The 16,175-nt window shown below is 42.1% G+C and overlaps 1 non-coding gene across 1 annotated transcript; it reads left to right on the forward strand.

Moving 5' to 3' along the window:
* Positions 1–2,280: 2,280 nt before the first annotated feature.
* On the forward strand, positions 2,281–2,399 carry LOC145406516 (5S ribosomal RNA). Its single transcript, XR_013898541.1, has one exon. It is a non-coding gene; the product is annotated as a 5S ribosomal RNA (ribosomal RNA).
* The last annotated feature ends 13,776 nt before the right edge of the window (positions 2,400–16,175 follow it).

Genomic DNA, 16,175 nt, shown 5'->3' on the forward strand with positions numbered 1-16,175 from the left:
GTGTCATAGGATTAACTACCAGACTCACACCTCAAGCTTAGGAACCAGTTTAGGAAGTAAAGAAGCCATGAAGTCAAGAAGCTTTGTGTAGTGGAGGGAGGTGTGGAAATTTAAAGAGTAAGGGGGGGTAGACTATCTATCTATCTATCTATTGCCAGACGTCTTAATCCCACAAGGGGTGGCCACAAACAAAGCACCTCCATATCGCCCTGTCCCCCACTATTTCACTGCCTTGCTCCCAGCTCACACCCCTCTCTCTCATAAGCCTCTCCACTCCATCCCTCCATCTCATCCTTGGCCTCCACCTCACTCACACACTCTCCTTGTTCGTCTCTCACTCCATCCTTTCCACATGGCCAAACCACCTCAGTGTGTTTCTCCTCAACGCTTCCTTTCACATCCACATCACAACACTCCTTCACTTCCTCATTTGTTTGTCTCTCCACGAGACTCCTCATGCTCCTCTACTCATTTCCACTGCTCTCACTCTTGATTTCCTCTAAACCAGGAAAGCATTTACAACACTGGGTGGTAACTGTATAACCAACCAATACTTGTTCCGTACGTGGCAACAAGTGGGTTGGCAAAGGGTTAGTGCCCCTCCCCGGAAATCAGCTCCTGTAACTAAAAATACGAACGTGGGAGGTAGACAAGTAGACAAAATAAACTTAGGGTGAGTTACTGAAGATGGCAATGAGTACAGTATGGAGTAGAGTAGAAGCCAGAGATGTAGTCTGGCTGGACTAGGGAACCCCTAGGTATAAGGTGACTTTGTGATGGAAGTATGAAGTGAAAACAGGACAGAATGTAGTGCTTGATACATAGCAGAAAGGTAGAGTGAGGGAGAAGGAAGGTAAGAGTTAGGGAGAAGAAAGATGGAGTCAGAGAGTTTACCTTTTTTTTTTTGAGCTGTACTTCATGTCCCCTTTTTTCGATAAGGGCTAAGGCATTGCCCCTGGGTAGGGGACCTTGTTTTGGAGCATATAGCTTTTTATGACCAAATGCCCTTCCTGATGTCTACCAGTGACCCTTGGGTGGATGCGAACCTCTGACCCTTCAATCAGACCTGAACACTCTTAACCCACTGAGCCACGGCTGCTACATTCCCCCCACCCCCCACCCCCTGAAGGAACTAACGAACAAGACAGGTGCCAGAGGAGGGGGGGGGACATACTGTACTGCTGTATTTGTGGATTTGGGGAAGGCATTTAATACAGTGTCATGGTTGACAGTAAAAATGGGCTGTGGAAAGACAGGTTATTGATGCAGCTGCTGTATGAAGAGGCAACTGTGTATGAAAGAGGATGGAGGGTGAAGCAAGGAATTCTGTGAGTGGGGTGCATCAGAGTTCTGTGTTGAATCCTATGCTGTTATCCTGGCACTTAATGTCATTGTCCGTTAGTTACTACCTTGGGAGCTTTTACATACTGATGAATTATCTTTGAATGCCGAGAGTATTCAAAGGGCTAGAAAGAAATACGAGAAGTGAGAGGATGGAGTGGAAACAATGGTACTGAAAATTAATGATTTACTAATAAACAGAGGTCATAATCAGCTGGTGTGAGTAAAGTAGAACAGAGTATTGTGCCTGCTGCTGTTATATACAGGGTATTACTGAATGGCACTGGCAAACTTTGGGAATAAATCCATCCTCCACGTTCAACAATTCCTTAAAGTGTTCTCTCCCTCTGCTCACTTTTTCTCCCTTCTCCACTAGTAATCTACCATTTTTATCATTCACTCCGGGCTAACTTCACTTCCACCGTGTCTTACTCTTTTCACATCTCTCCAGAACATTTTCTTACAGTCCCTCCACTTTACACTCAAATTCCTTCCTTTATTCTGATTTTATATAAATTTTTAAAAGTGGCGTGAGAAACGTTACCGCAATGCTACCCCACCTTTTACTTTGCGTGAGTATTTTCAATAACTCTGTGATTTTACTGGTTAGGTCAAGAAGTGCTTTATATCAGTCATATGTCAGTGTATGAGGATCATTATCATAGCCAGCAAATTCTATTTCCCCTAAGAATTTTGCTACTGTTAAGGAAAATGTGACCGTGAGACACGTAACAGGAAAAGTGAGAAACGTTACTTGTGCGATTTATATTTCTCATATAATTACAAAATCATCTTTTGTGAAGGTTACAATAATTGTATCACAAAACAATGTAAGTCATGTATTAATGTGAAACACAATAAATTAACCAAAACATGATTCTTGCAAAGCAGGGTTGGGGGTGATGCAGCGGAAAAGAACAATGTAATTTTGAATATTATGCCAATGGCCATGCCACGTTGAGTACACCGCTTCCCATCCGATCAGCGAAGTTAAGCAACGTTGGGTCTGGTTAGTACTTGGGTGGGTGACCATCTGGGAACACCAGATGCTGTTGGCATAACGTTCTCCCTACGTGTCAAGTGGGGTTGGTGGAGGATTAGTGTCCCTCCCTGTAAAACAATTAACTCTAAGCCCTTGGCCACCCCGTTTGGGATACATGGCGTCTGGCAATGGATGGATGGATGAACAGAAATTACCTTATAACATGTAGGTAACCCTACAGCCAGTAAGAGATGTGAAAGTTACATGATAAGCTTACCTGTATATCACAACAGCGATATAAACAAGACAAAGATCAACTACTTGCTCATCGAAGATGGAAAATTCATCCTTTTAGACTAATTAATTGAGGAAGGAAAGTTCACCCCTTTGAATGTGCGTGTCATTCTTGACAATGAGGAGTTGGCAATACCTGCACAATCATATCCTCTGAGATCTCGTCTCTGTCCAGGTTGTCAGGAAAATGAAACTGACAATCACCCATTTTGTCAGTGCCTCTCTTTCTTAAATAATTAACTTCAAACATGCCTGGCTCCGGAACTGATTCTACCACTGCAACATAATGCTTCGACAGCTTCTTGGTAGTGTAATGAACTAGTACATAGTTACCTGGGGATGGTTTTTGTGTTGCCTCAATATCAGTAGTACTCTGTGGCTCAGGCTGGGACATGAATAACTCTGACATTTCTGCAAGAGATGGTGTACCTTCCCTATCACTGCTAGTACTGGAATCAGATTGTGGGTCATAGCCAGTCTCCTGAAGTTAGCACTGCTTAAAAGGTGATTGGTCTGCAGTCAAATGATACAATGCTACTTTACAATGGCCAAGAGGTTTTACTGACCTGCACTGCAGAATGGATTTTGCTGCCTTACAGTTTTTCCAGATCTGTACATATCTTGACTTCTCAGTGTTTATATGTTCAGTAGACACATACATTAGTTCAGTTTTATCTGTTATTTGTTCAGCCTCCTCATAAAATTCTACAGCAGACCTTACTGTACAGCGACCTTGCAAAACTCGCTTGTAGACATTCCGTTTTAATAAAGCTCCAATCGTATCGTGAGGGCCCTTGCCATAATAACTTTCTTGAAAGTTCCATTTAGAAGTTCAGTTGTGGATGGCTTTGTAAGAGGTTAGAGCTGCCATAGAATACCTATTCTTGAAGTGGGCTGCTGCCCCATCAGTCCACAATGATACATGTGTAAAATGAATTCCAGCAGAATTCAAATAATCAGCTGGAGTCATTGGAGACATGATGGTAAAGCACACTCACCAGGTACCAGGCAAAATCAATTTACTGTTTGGAAAGAATAAAAACTTAAAGATAACACACAAAATTACAAACAGGGGTTTTATCATTGGACTTCAGTGCAGGTACTTTGATTTTTTGTTCAAAGGTGTGCGTGAGAAACTTTACATCATTTTCTGGTAACGTTCCTCATGGTGGGCATGTAACGTGTGTGACAGACCTTATGGCTTACCAGGGTTTATTTCAAAGTATCCCAGCGTTACATTATTAAGGCCTTGGGATGCCTGTTTATAATATAAAGTTATGTTGGTATTCTCCAGTTTGTTAGTTGTGTATGGGAAAAATGGGGAAAAAACATGAGACACGTTACTCCTGAAATACTTCCATTTAAAGGTCATGCTACATTCTGACCACAACATACAATATATGTAGACAACTGTAGTGTCAATCACAACTCAGATAGACACATTTTCAGTAAAACACAGTGTCAGCATTCCAAACAATAACATACGCTGGTCATTGATGTTATGAAAGTTGCTATATTCAGCACTGGTTTTTCTTTGGCGACATAACGTGACAGTTTTTTATGCAGCTCCCCAAGTTGACAGTTTAGGCTCTCTTTCTCTTCAGATTCATAATATTCAATGATTAAGCTTTAAAATGATGTATAATTTATATAATTTTAAGCAATTCTGATTTTGACACAAAAGGTTGACATCTTCGTGGAATTACCCAAATGTGACATCCATCCAGGAACTAAACTTTTACACTATTCCCCGCTGTCAGCCGCAAGGGAATACAGACTCAGTGCATGGGAAGGGCAGTTGCTTCCCTGCAGTTGATGGGTCTGCTCATCTAGACAGACAAGGGTTGATCAACAGCAACAACCCCTGGAGTGTGATATAGGCAGATTTCTGTAATTCTTTGTATTGGAAGGCAGATTAATTCAGCATATGGTGACATTTTTTTTGTCCCTTCAATATGTAAACTGTAGCCAGCGTATATTGTATGTGGACTGCAGACTGGGGTACTGCATTTTTATTATTATTATTATTATTACTATTATTATTATTGACTCTCGGATATGTTTATGTGAAGCTACAGAACTTGGTCAATGTTTTTGGCGTATGATACAGAGCCAGGATTCTGGGGGCTTGAATGGTGAGCGAATGGAAGCGTGGCCCATTGGATTGGGCAAATTTGGGCTGTCTGGACATTGCTACTCCTCACCTTGCCCGGATGATGATGATGATTATCATTATAGCAAGGAGGACTACTTGGCTGTCAAGCATAGGGCTAGAAGAGAGGTATACAGGGTGAAGTCTGAGTCACCGAGACTTTTGTTTGATAACCTAAATAGTGTGGAAAGGAAAAATATGATATTTAAGGTGATTAAGTGATCAGATGAAGAGGGATAATCGGGATATTATAGGTGAGCAGTGTGTGAAGAAAGATGAAGGAAGGGTAGTGGTGAACAGTGGGGATAGTAAAGATGCATGGAGAGAGCATTATAACCGGTTGTTGAATGAGGAGTTTGACTGGGACAGGGAAGGTTTGGAGCCAGCAGATCCAGTGTTTGGCCCTTGGCCTTTGATTGATGCTGCTACTGTGAGTGAGGCAATAGGCAGGATGAAGGTGGGTAAGGCAGCAGGTGTGTCTGGGTTGACTGCCGAAATGTTGAAGGCCTCAGGAGATATAGGGGTGCGGTTAGTCACTGACCTGACAAATATGATTATTTATGAGTGAATGCCACTCAGGGATAAGTGAGGCTGGTCACTCTCATCTTAAATGTTGAGCAACTGCCTAGCCCCGGGCTCCTACGCTCCTCATGGGGTAATGTAGGATTGGATGATGGATGGATGGTGTTGTCCCAGATGATTGGCTGAAGAGTGTAATTGTAAATGTGTATAAAGGGAAGGGTGATGACCTGGAAAGAGGAAATTATAGAGGTATAAAGCTTTTAGATCAGATAATGAAGGTAATGGAGAGAGTCTTAGAAGGTATGATTAGAGAGAGAGTGAATGTTGATGAGATGCATTTTGGGTTTATGCCAGGTAGGGGGACCACTGATGCCATATTCATTGTTAACAGCTTCAGGAAAAATATATTGGTAAGAAAAGGGATCTGTATTTTGTTTTTGTTGATTTGGAAAAGGCCTTTGACAGAGTCCCTAGAGAGGTAGTGAAGTGGGCAATGAGAAGGCTTGACTAGGTGGAGTGGCTGGTTAGGGTGGTTATGACTATGTATGTGGGTGCACGCACCCAGGTAAGAGTGAATGGAGATTTGAATGATGAGTTTTCCGTGAATGTTGCTGTGCATCAGGGGTCAGTTTTGAGTCCTATGTTGTTTATCATGGTACTTGAAGCCCTCTCTCATGACTTCAAAAGCAGATTCCTGTGGGAGATGTTGCATGCCGATGATTTGTTGTTGATTGCAGAGAACGAAAGGGAAGCGGAGGAAAGATTTAGGAAGTGGAGGGATGGTATGGGGCACATGGGCTTAAGGGTAACTGCAGATAAAACAAATTGATGATATCTAAGGTTGGTGGCGGTCCTGTCAAAGACGAGGGAGAGTGGCCATGTGCAGTTTGACACAAGGGCGTGGGAAGTAATTCCAACTTGTGCGGTGTTTGTGATAAATGGGGGTGCAAGAGATGTAGTGCTGTCAGAGGTATACTGTGAGATACTGCTGATTTTATGTGTACGGTGTGTCGGGGAGAGCAGATGGAGATTGTCAGGCGTGAAAGGATTGATCTTGCTGGTGAATCTCTTGAGTGTGTGGAAGAGTTTTGTTATTTGGGAAACATGTTGTGTGCTGGAGGTGGGGCTGGAGCTAGTTCTGTGGCTAGGGTGAGAAGTGGTTGGAAGAAGTTCAGGGAGCTCTTGCCTCTCATGACATTGAGAGGACTCTCCCTACGTGCTAAGAGGTCTTTGTATGCAGCATGTGTTAGGAGTGTCATGCTGTATGGTAGTGAGACCTGAGCAGTAAAGGAGGAGGATATTTGCAGGCTTAGACGTACAGAAATGACAATGATTAGGTGGATGTGTAGTGCGTCCCTGTGTGCAAGGTCTGAGGGGTCTGGGTTTATGATGGAAGAGTTGAGAGGTAGGATGGGACTGGAATGTATTGGTGTTGTGATGAGGAGAGGTAAATTGAGATGGTTTGGGCATGTGGAGAGGATGGGGGATGATAATTGGGTGAGGATGGTGAGAAGTGTTAATATTGGGGGTGGGGTTATGAGGGGTAGACCGAGAAAGACATGAGACGAGGTCATTAACCCCTACACCGCGGGCTTGTTTACCAATGACTTGCGTGTCCCGCGGGGTTATTTGGGCTCCGACAGACTCTCAAAAAATATTTGCCAAAAATCAGTTATTAGTCCTAGAATAATAAAATTACATATGCTTATGGCACATACCTTCAGCTTTCTCCTGGAATGATTGTTGAGCCTTCATCGGTTACCGTAGGACTTGTGGAGACCTCTGAAGTAGGGTAACGAAGTCTCCACTTTACACTTCCCGACAACCCGTAATATGATTACCACAGCCAGATACAAACACTATAAACACTATTCTACAATTTTCAAGTAGTTTGGGATCCATACTCAAAAAAAAAAACACTGTCAAAGCAATGGAAATTACGAGTGCGTCTGATCGTCGCACTGGCACTAGTTTGCTCTTGGTACTCTGTCATTTATTATTCATAAAACCCCTCACACTTTATATTTCTATTACTATATAACACTTATATATATCTACAGTCTTTATCCATAAGTTTCCTTCAGTAGTATTAGTTTATTGTCACTGTAGGGATTCAATTTCTTTCAGTAAAATACGTAGCATTCACTTTCTCGTCCTGTATACTGGCATTGAGAGTGAATGTCACTTTCATCTTCACTCTCATAACTCATAGCATTCAGACATGCTAGAGTGAAACTTTCACTTTCATTACTCCTAGGGTATATACTCGTATTCTTATAATACTACTCATTTACATTTCTATTTACGTTCTCTATTTTATTTACGTTATTTACATTTCTATTTTATTTACACTGTGTTGTGCACTGTCACTTGAAATAACTTATAAAACTATTTTCCATTGTTCACGTATATTTACATTCATTACTTTCACTTGCTGTTTGCACATTATTTACAATTCCACTTGCACTGTTTTACACAATAGAAAGATCGTAGTCACTCTTTTATAAATTGTCAGCCCTTTACCTCTTTCCACACGAGGTTTAGTAGGGGGTAAAGGTCACAGGGCCATTTGCATGGGGGTGAAAAAAGGCCTTGAAGTCAGCAAGAAGAAACATACGTACCCTCTCTTCGGAAGATGAGAGTAAACTGATAACGGAGGGCCAGCGTGGAGGCCTGCTTAGGGGTTATTCAGAGTTACCAATATTAGTTCTTGAAACAGCTAAGTCTAGCACTGAAATGATTGGCAGGAAATCTAGACAATACATTATAAATTTGGTAGTTCCAGGTGAATGTAAATATCACTTAGGCTTCTCCCTTCCCTCCTTACATGTATATTTATTACGAAAATAGATTAGAGGCCTACTTAGGAGATATATATTCAGAGCTACCAATGTTAGATCTTGAAACAGCTTTGTCTAGCACTGAAATGATTGGCAGGAAATCTAGATAATACATTATAAATTAGGTAGTTCCAGGTGAATGTAAATATCACTTAGGCTTCTCCCTTCCCTCCTTACATGTATATTTATTACGAAAATAGATTATACGGCATATTTCAAGGGGAAAAAAACAGCGAAAATTAGCGAACGAGTGCACGTAAGGTGTTGTCAGGTGATAATTAGCCAATTCCAGGTGTATGGCACTCTCACTTACCTTATTTCTTTCTTGTATATATTATTTGGTATAAGAATAGGACACAGGGCTTATTTCAATGGATGAAATCAGTGAAAAATTCCAGGGAAGATTTACTTAGCGTAGCACGGCCGTGCAGGCGAGAGGATAGGATAATGGAGGGGGGGTAGGGAGGGGAGTCAAGAACGGGGAGAAATGGCTAAATTGTCAACAATGGATGGGAGTACAGATGAGATTAGGAGTGCTGACTAGTGTTGGACATTGGCAGTACTGATAGATGATACAAGCCCCCACTTGGAAGCCCGGATGAATTCAAAATAACACAGAATCACAAAAGCGACGCCCCGCGGTATGATCCCTTGCTCCCAAGCGTCACGAAAGTGACGCCCCACGGTTAAGGGGTTAAGTGTGACCTCAGGGTTAAGGGACTGAACAGGGAGGCTGCAATAGATCGTGCAGCATGGAGGGCTAGCCACCATTAGGTGACCAAGGCCGACTCATGCAAGCATGTTGGAGCCTTTAAAAATGAAATTATTATTATTATTACTGTTATTATTACTATTATTATTATTTATTATTATTATTATTATTATTATTATTACTACAGACCGCAAATTCTTACTGCCATGTAATTAAACCTTACTGTTCCCAGGTTATATTGTTCTTGCTGCTAACCAGATACTTTTGTTAATCAAGGTTTGGAAGGAAAGGACTAATGTGTACTATTTTTTCAGGTGTGTCAATTGACCCAGCTGTGGAAACTGCCAACAGAGACGGAGAAAGGGGAGAAGAAAGCCACAACCAGCTGCCAAATTGATACCAACCAGCTGCCCAATCACGGTAATACCAACCATCTGCCTCCACTCTCAGGTAAGCGTCCTATTGTGACTTTTTTGAATTTTGCCAAAGGGACTTGTAGTATGGGGCCTTCTGCTCTTGTCATAATATACTTGCTACCACCAGACTCTTTCATTTATATTAGGAGACGGCCATCATTGTGAAGGAATCTATCTACTACCCAGTTTCCCACTATCTATCTGTTTAAACTGCCATCTGTCCTTATTCAGTGCTGAGTTGTAACAAAAGATTAACACAGGAATAAAGCCAGTCATGAAGAGTTCGGTAAATAATGCAGAGCCGTCAGAATTTCTTGTTCTGCTGGGAATAAGGAAGTACTTGAGGGACTATAACCAAGGAATTGAGCCAGACAGATGATGTTAAATGGATTTGTTCATCTTAGGTCTTGTGTACTAGTAGTAGTTCAACCCCAGGCACAGCAGAACATTATCCCAGTGGACTGCAGGCTGAGTTACCCTTCTGTAGTCCATCATTCTCCTCTTGCAGGATAGGTGTGGCATTGAGAAGTGTAAATGTAGTCAGGCAGCCCTTTCCCCCCATCCAGCACCAGTACACTAGGGGTTAATTAAGATCCATATTGAACTCCTCCACAGACAAAAGGATTAAGTTTGAACACACTTGAGATTATCTCCTAAAACCTTGCCTTATTTTCAGGGTCCGTCTGTGTTACTCAGGCTGCTGTTCCTGCGATTGCTGTGTTGGTGCTGCCGTGCTGGCGTTGATCCTGGTGGTGCTGCCGTGCTGGCGTTGATCCTGGTGGTGCTGCCGTGCTGGCGTTGATCCTGGTGGTGCTGCCGTGCTGGCGTTGATCCTGGTGGTGCTGCCGTGCTGGCGTTGATCCTGGTGGTGCTGCCGTGCTGGCGTTGATCCTGGTGGTGCTGCCGTGCTGGCGTTGATCCTGGTGGTGCTGCCGTGCTGGCGTTGATCCTGGTGGTGCTGCCGTGCTGGCGTTGATCCTGGTGGTGCTGCCGTGCTGGCGTTGATCCTGGTGGTGCTGCCGTGCTGGCGTTGATCCTGGTGGTGCTGCCGTGCTGGCGTTGATCCTGGTGGTGCTGCCGTGCTGGCGTTGATCCTGGTGGTGCTGCCTGCTGGAGTTGATCCTGATGGTGCTGGCTCAATTTTTCTCATCATGCAATGTTTATACCCAAGGGTGGTTGGGGTTTATCGTTAACGTAATGCCACTCGGGGATGAGTGTGGCTGGTCACTCTCATCTTGAATGTCGGGACCAACTTGCCCAGCCCTGGGCTCCTTCGCTGCTCATAGGGCGATACAAGATTGTGTGGTGAATGTTGAAAATACTCAGTGGCCTCAAAACTCGGGAAATACCTCTGATAGATATAGAGGTTCCCAGCACTGTTGATCCTGAAAACCCTTCTACATCTCAGTCCCTTCTACTACAACTACAGCTACAACCACCCGTCTGAAATGTGAGTTAGAAAATTTTTGGTTGGTCCACCTTGACTTGGCGGAGAGTTTTGTCCTTGGCAGCTTAATTTCATCGGCCAGAAGCAGAGTAAGACAAGGCTAGCAATGCTGTGGGTCTGCATCCTTTCCAGATCACTTTTAAGCCAAGTTGAGATGGACAGAGTATAACAGTTGCTCCTCTACTTACGATATTTTAATAGAGAACTCCTGACCCCATCGTTGGGTGGGAAGAGGAGTCAGGAATGATGATGATAATGCCTAATGATGATTTTAATTACGATCAGTGGCAGTGCTGGGCTGCATAACTAGGTCATTTCACCACTAGGGTATACAAGACCAGTTAATTTAGTCTAGGTACTGATTTTACTTGCCTATTGATGACGATGACAATGATTGATGATAGAATAGTTAGTGCTAGGCTCCATAACTAGATCATTCCACCACTAGGATATAGAAGGCCAGTTAACTTAGTCTAGGTGCTGATTTTACTGGCCAATCAACAACGACAATGATTGATGATAAGCTAGGATGATGCAGTGCCAGGAGTCAATCCCTGGCACTATCAGGCTGGCAACCACACAGCCGAATGAAATCTCAAGCCGATAAGTGTTTAATCTCAACAGCAATTCTTCTTAGCTCTTGTTCGTAAGTGGGAGAGCAACTGTCTTTATTCCAACTAACACCAGATGGTTTTATTCAACTGAGAGTGATGCATTAGGGGTCTAAGGATAATAATGAGCTTTATTTTTAACTTATTTTCATCTTAAATATCAGGACCAACTTGCCTAGCCCCGGGTTCCTATGCTCCTCTGTGGGGTGACGTGGGATTGGATGGATTTTTTACTTATTTATATTCGTCTATGCTCAATTATCATACTTCTTGCACTGTAACATGGCCTGGGATTTGTCCATTCACCTGCTTTTTTCATATATCTCTGTGGTAGAATAACACAGTACTACATGTCTACATCCATCCCACTGCACTTCTTCATGACTAGCATTCTGCTTGATAAACTATTGCTAAGATGCTTATTTTATGCCTGGGTAGAGTAACAAGAGTACAGTAAGTAAATTCCCCAGGTTTACCAGTAGCAGATAGTTTTGAAACCTTTCCCCTGCACTTCATGATTAGCCTGTCTCCTTGCTAAGGTGTTGCCTCAGCTCAGCAATATTTCAAGCTGATAGATAAAGTACATAGATAGGTAAACATTACACAGATACACATAGATAGTAGATATATTGCAGTAAGTGTTAGGTAGATACCTGGTATACTGCAAGAATTTTGTGATGGAAAGGTTCCTCATGTTATTTATGATGCCTTTGACTACTAGTAGTGTTTCTCTCAGTTGAACAGTGTCTTGTGTTAGTTCAGTCAGAGTGACTTGTCTTCTTTGTGGCTGGGGTGATTTCCTAACGTGATTTCTTAGCAAGCCTCCTGAGCCACCTAGAAGACACCCAAGTGAAATATGCATATGATTATTACTTGATTATTATGTTGATGTTTGTATTGTAATTGATGCACAGTGGACAGATTTTTTTATGGCCAATTGCTTGATACTTGTGTATATTGTCGCTATGTTGTCCGTTTAAATCACCCACACCAATCAACCCTGCAGTTCTGGCGTTACTCATTGTTTACGAACCTCAGCCCGTCAATTCCCCAGTGTGGAAGTTGGAACGCTAAGTACCGGTATGCTTTTAAAAAAAATTAGCACCAAGTCAGACTGAGGAGATTAAAGTTTTGCACCGGCAGTAAATGAACAAAAAGTCTACATCGTAAAGATAAACTTTAAAAATTTTGTGCCGATTTAGTTGCCATAATACTGTCGTGTAGCGTGGCCCCAAGTCCCTTTGCTACTAGTGGGGTTTTGGGGGATTGGGGATGCCTGGGGGGTTGGGTCAATACTATTACAGCACACACAACCCACCATTGTGTGCCATGACATATATTCGTTTTGACGTGGGTAATGAGGGCTGTCGGACAGTGAGAAGGAGTCCATCATTGTGTATGTTGGAAGGATAAGTGGCACACAGGTGGATGATTATATAAGTATACATGCACTCAGGCCTTGCTTGCAATAACCACGTTGTGGCCGTACAGTAAGGGGGCGGAATGCTCTATGAGGGGGTTGTGTTTGATGGCCAGTTTTTTTGTTTATTTTTTACGGCCTAGGCAATGCCTCAAAGATTGGGCATACGTTCTTAAGTGGATATTGCAAGCCAGACGTTGCACACTTTGTTCACATCTATCAGATGTTGGACCTCACATTCACAGCCACCCAGTCATTCACCAATTTTTTGTTTCCCCTGTTTTGCAAGAGACCTGGGACTAGCTACTGACTGATGTAATACCGTATAGTGCCACGTCCAGCTGGAGCGCCGTAACTCCTTACACCACCACGTGACTGTCTAGTTGTATGCTCATTGTTTACAAACCGTGACCCTGTCGATTCCCCTTTGTATACAGTTAACCTTATTGTTCCATGAAAGCGTGTGTGGCAGGAAAAGCGATTACTGTATTCTTAACGTCAGATGGAAATTGGACATACAGGTAACTCGCACGGAACACGAGGGTTTCGTTCCTACCGTGCCGTGTTAGGTGCGAAATCGCGTATATTTAAACTACTCCGTATTTTGCTCCCTAGACCCCCCAAATGTGTTGTTTTGCTGTTATCTGTCACTAGAAAGCACTTTAAGTGGTTAGAAGGTTTATTTAATGTTATAACTCACAAATACAGTACTCCTGAGCAAAACTTCAACACACAAATACTGTACGTAAACACAAGGAAACATTCCGACGCCGATCATAGGTAATAAATTAGGTTAACTGGTACCAGTGCTTTAACTTACAAGTACATACCAGAACAGTACATATTTAACTTAGAAATGCAGTACTGTGATATCGAATGATTTCAGTACATAATCTGTTAGGAATGGCTGGAAAAAAAAAATGTTATGAATACCTTTTCACCTTTTTGATATATGTTTATGGTAGTTTCGAGTTATTTTTTACGTTATCGTTGTGCCCATGCTTGGAAAAGGGAGCGAAAGAGTTGAATTTTCAGTCCTAAATGAGAAAACTGCACGTCCTCCAAGGCTAGACTCTGCCACGGGAGAATAAAGTGGAGGGTCAGTCCGATTAGCAATAAGGAAGTTGTGTCACAACTTCCAGCTCCCACACCACGAGAATGGCTAAAAATAGAATCGTAATGCAGTTTCAGAACTAACAATAAGTCTAATTATTACGAATACAGATACAAAGCAGAAATAAATACGTTAACAGACAGGGAAAACGTATTTCTTCCGTCATAACATGTTCATCTTTCTCAATCATTTTACGTTCATCTTTATCATTTTACCTTGTTATTTTCGCAATATATATTGCTGTCTCGTAAACAGGGTGGTTGTTTGTGTTTTGCAAGGGAGGAAAAAGGTTGTATTTTCTGTCTGGGTCGAGATAATGGGTGTAACTATGTGTGGTTAGGCATGGCCATGAGCGAAAAAATCGTACATCCACTCATCACGATAGCCGGTGGTGAACTGACAGATGATACATGAGACGATGAAGTCAAGGTCATGTCCCAGATTTTCGTTCACTTCCCGAAAGTTTTCACAGTTTTCTACAAGTTGCAAACCATTACAGCAAACCTGAGCAAATAGGTAAAGATACCAAGACAAAAATGTATTTTCTCTTATTATAAGTCTTTAACGAACAAACAAAAAAAAGGCAATATTCCGACGCCGATCATGGGTAATCATATAAATCAGGTTAACTGGTTACAAGGCTTTATTTAATGCTTTAATTGCTTACAAGTACATACCAGAACAGTAAATATTGAACTTACAAATACAGTACTGTAGAAAAGCAGTACAGTAAGAGTTTAACGAACAAACAAAAAAGGCAATATTCCGACGCCGATCATGGGTAATCATATAATTCGGGTTATCTGGTTACAAGGCTTTATTTAGTGCTTTAACTTTATTTAAGTGCTTACAAGTACAGTACATACGAGAACAGTAAATATTTAACTTACAAATACTGAACAGCACTGTGGAAAAAACGAACAAATAAAAAAGGCAATATTCTGACGCCTATCAGGTAAACTGGTTATAAGACTTTATTTCTTGCTTTAACGTTATTTAATAGTACTTTAAGTTGCACATAAACTTACCAGAACAGTACAGTACTGTAAATATTTAACTTACAAATACTGTGCTACTGTACTCGGGAATGTCTCACTCGCTGAATAATTTCCCGCCTAGATCGTCACGTAATCAAAACAAACCGCGCGCTGCGGTGACGTTCGAGGATTTGATCTTTCAAAGGCCTCTCTTGCGTTAATTTGTAGTTTTCATAATGGTTTTTTAATCTTACGTTGTCTTATATGTATCCCAGCCCTTACCGTGTATAATTGCGAGCGCGTTCCGTGAGATCGTGTTCCGTGCGAGTTACCTGTACTTATAAAAGCATGCTACAAGGTTGAGTAAGATTAGTAACAAGTATGGTGTGGGAATAACTACCATAATACATAAGGCAGCAGAGTAATGTATAAATTATTAAAGTTTTATGCTGGAAGTTAGAACGCTAAGTACGGATGTAAAAATATACGCCATGTCAGGCCAAGGAGATTAAAGTTTTATGCCGGCAGTAAATGAACGAAAAGTCTGCTTCGTAAAAATAAGCATTAATAATTGTGTGCTGATTTAGTTGCCGTAATACTGTCCTGTAGCGTGGCCCCAAGTCCCTTTGCTACTAGTGGGGTTTTGGGGGATTGGGGATGTCTGGGGGGGTTGGGTCAATACTTTTACAGCACACACAACCCACCATTGTGTGCCATGACATATATTCGTTTTGACGTGGTTAATGGGGGCTGTCGGACAGTGAGAAGGAGTCCATCATTGCGTATGTTGGAAGGATAAGTGGCACACAGGTGGATGATTATATAAGTATACATGCACTCAGGCCTTGCTTGCAATAACCACGTTGTGGCCGTACAGTAAGGGGGCGGAATGCTCTATGAGGGGGTTGTGTTTGATGGCCAGTTTTTTTGTTTATTTTTTACGGCCTAGGCAATGCCTCAAGGATTGGGCATACGTTCTTAAGTGGATATTGCAAGCCAGACGTTGCATACTTTGTTCACATCTATCAGATGCTGGACCTCACATTCACAGCCACCCAGTCATTCACCAATTTTTTGTTTCCCCATTTTGTGAAGAGACCTGGGACTAGCTACTGACTAATTTAATACTGGATATTGCCACATCCAGCTGGAGCGCTGTAACTCTTTACACCACCACGTGACTGTCTAGTTGTATATTACCACCAAGTGTAGTAACTTATATCCTGGGTAGCCAAAAGCCACTTGGCTTGTCACCCATGATAGTCACGAGATGTCGACCTTGATTAGTAATCGTATCAAACAACCAGTTTCTTTACCTGCTGCTGTCAGCTCTGAAAGAAGACATCT

The sequence above is a fragment of the Coenobita brevimanus genome, chromosome 70 (assembly GCF_032717465.1).
Source record: "Coenobita brevimanus isolate Jiangsu-jjx chromosome 70, ASM3271746v2, whole genome shotgun sequence".
Lineage (NCBI taxonomy): Eukaryota > Metazoa > Arthropoda > Malacostraca > Decapoda > Coenobitidae > Coenobita > Coenobita brevimanus.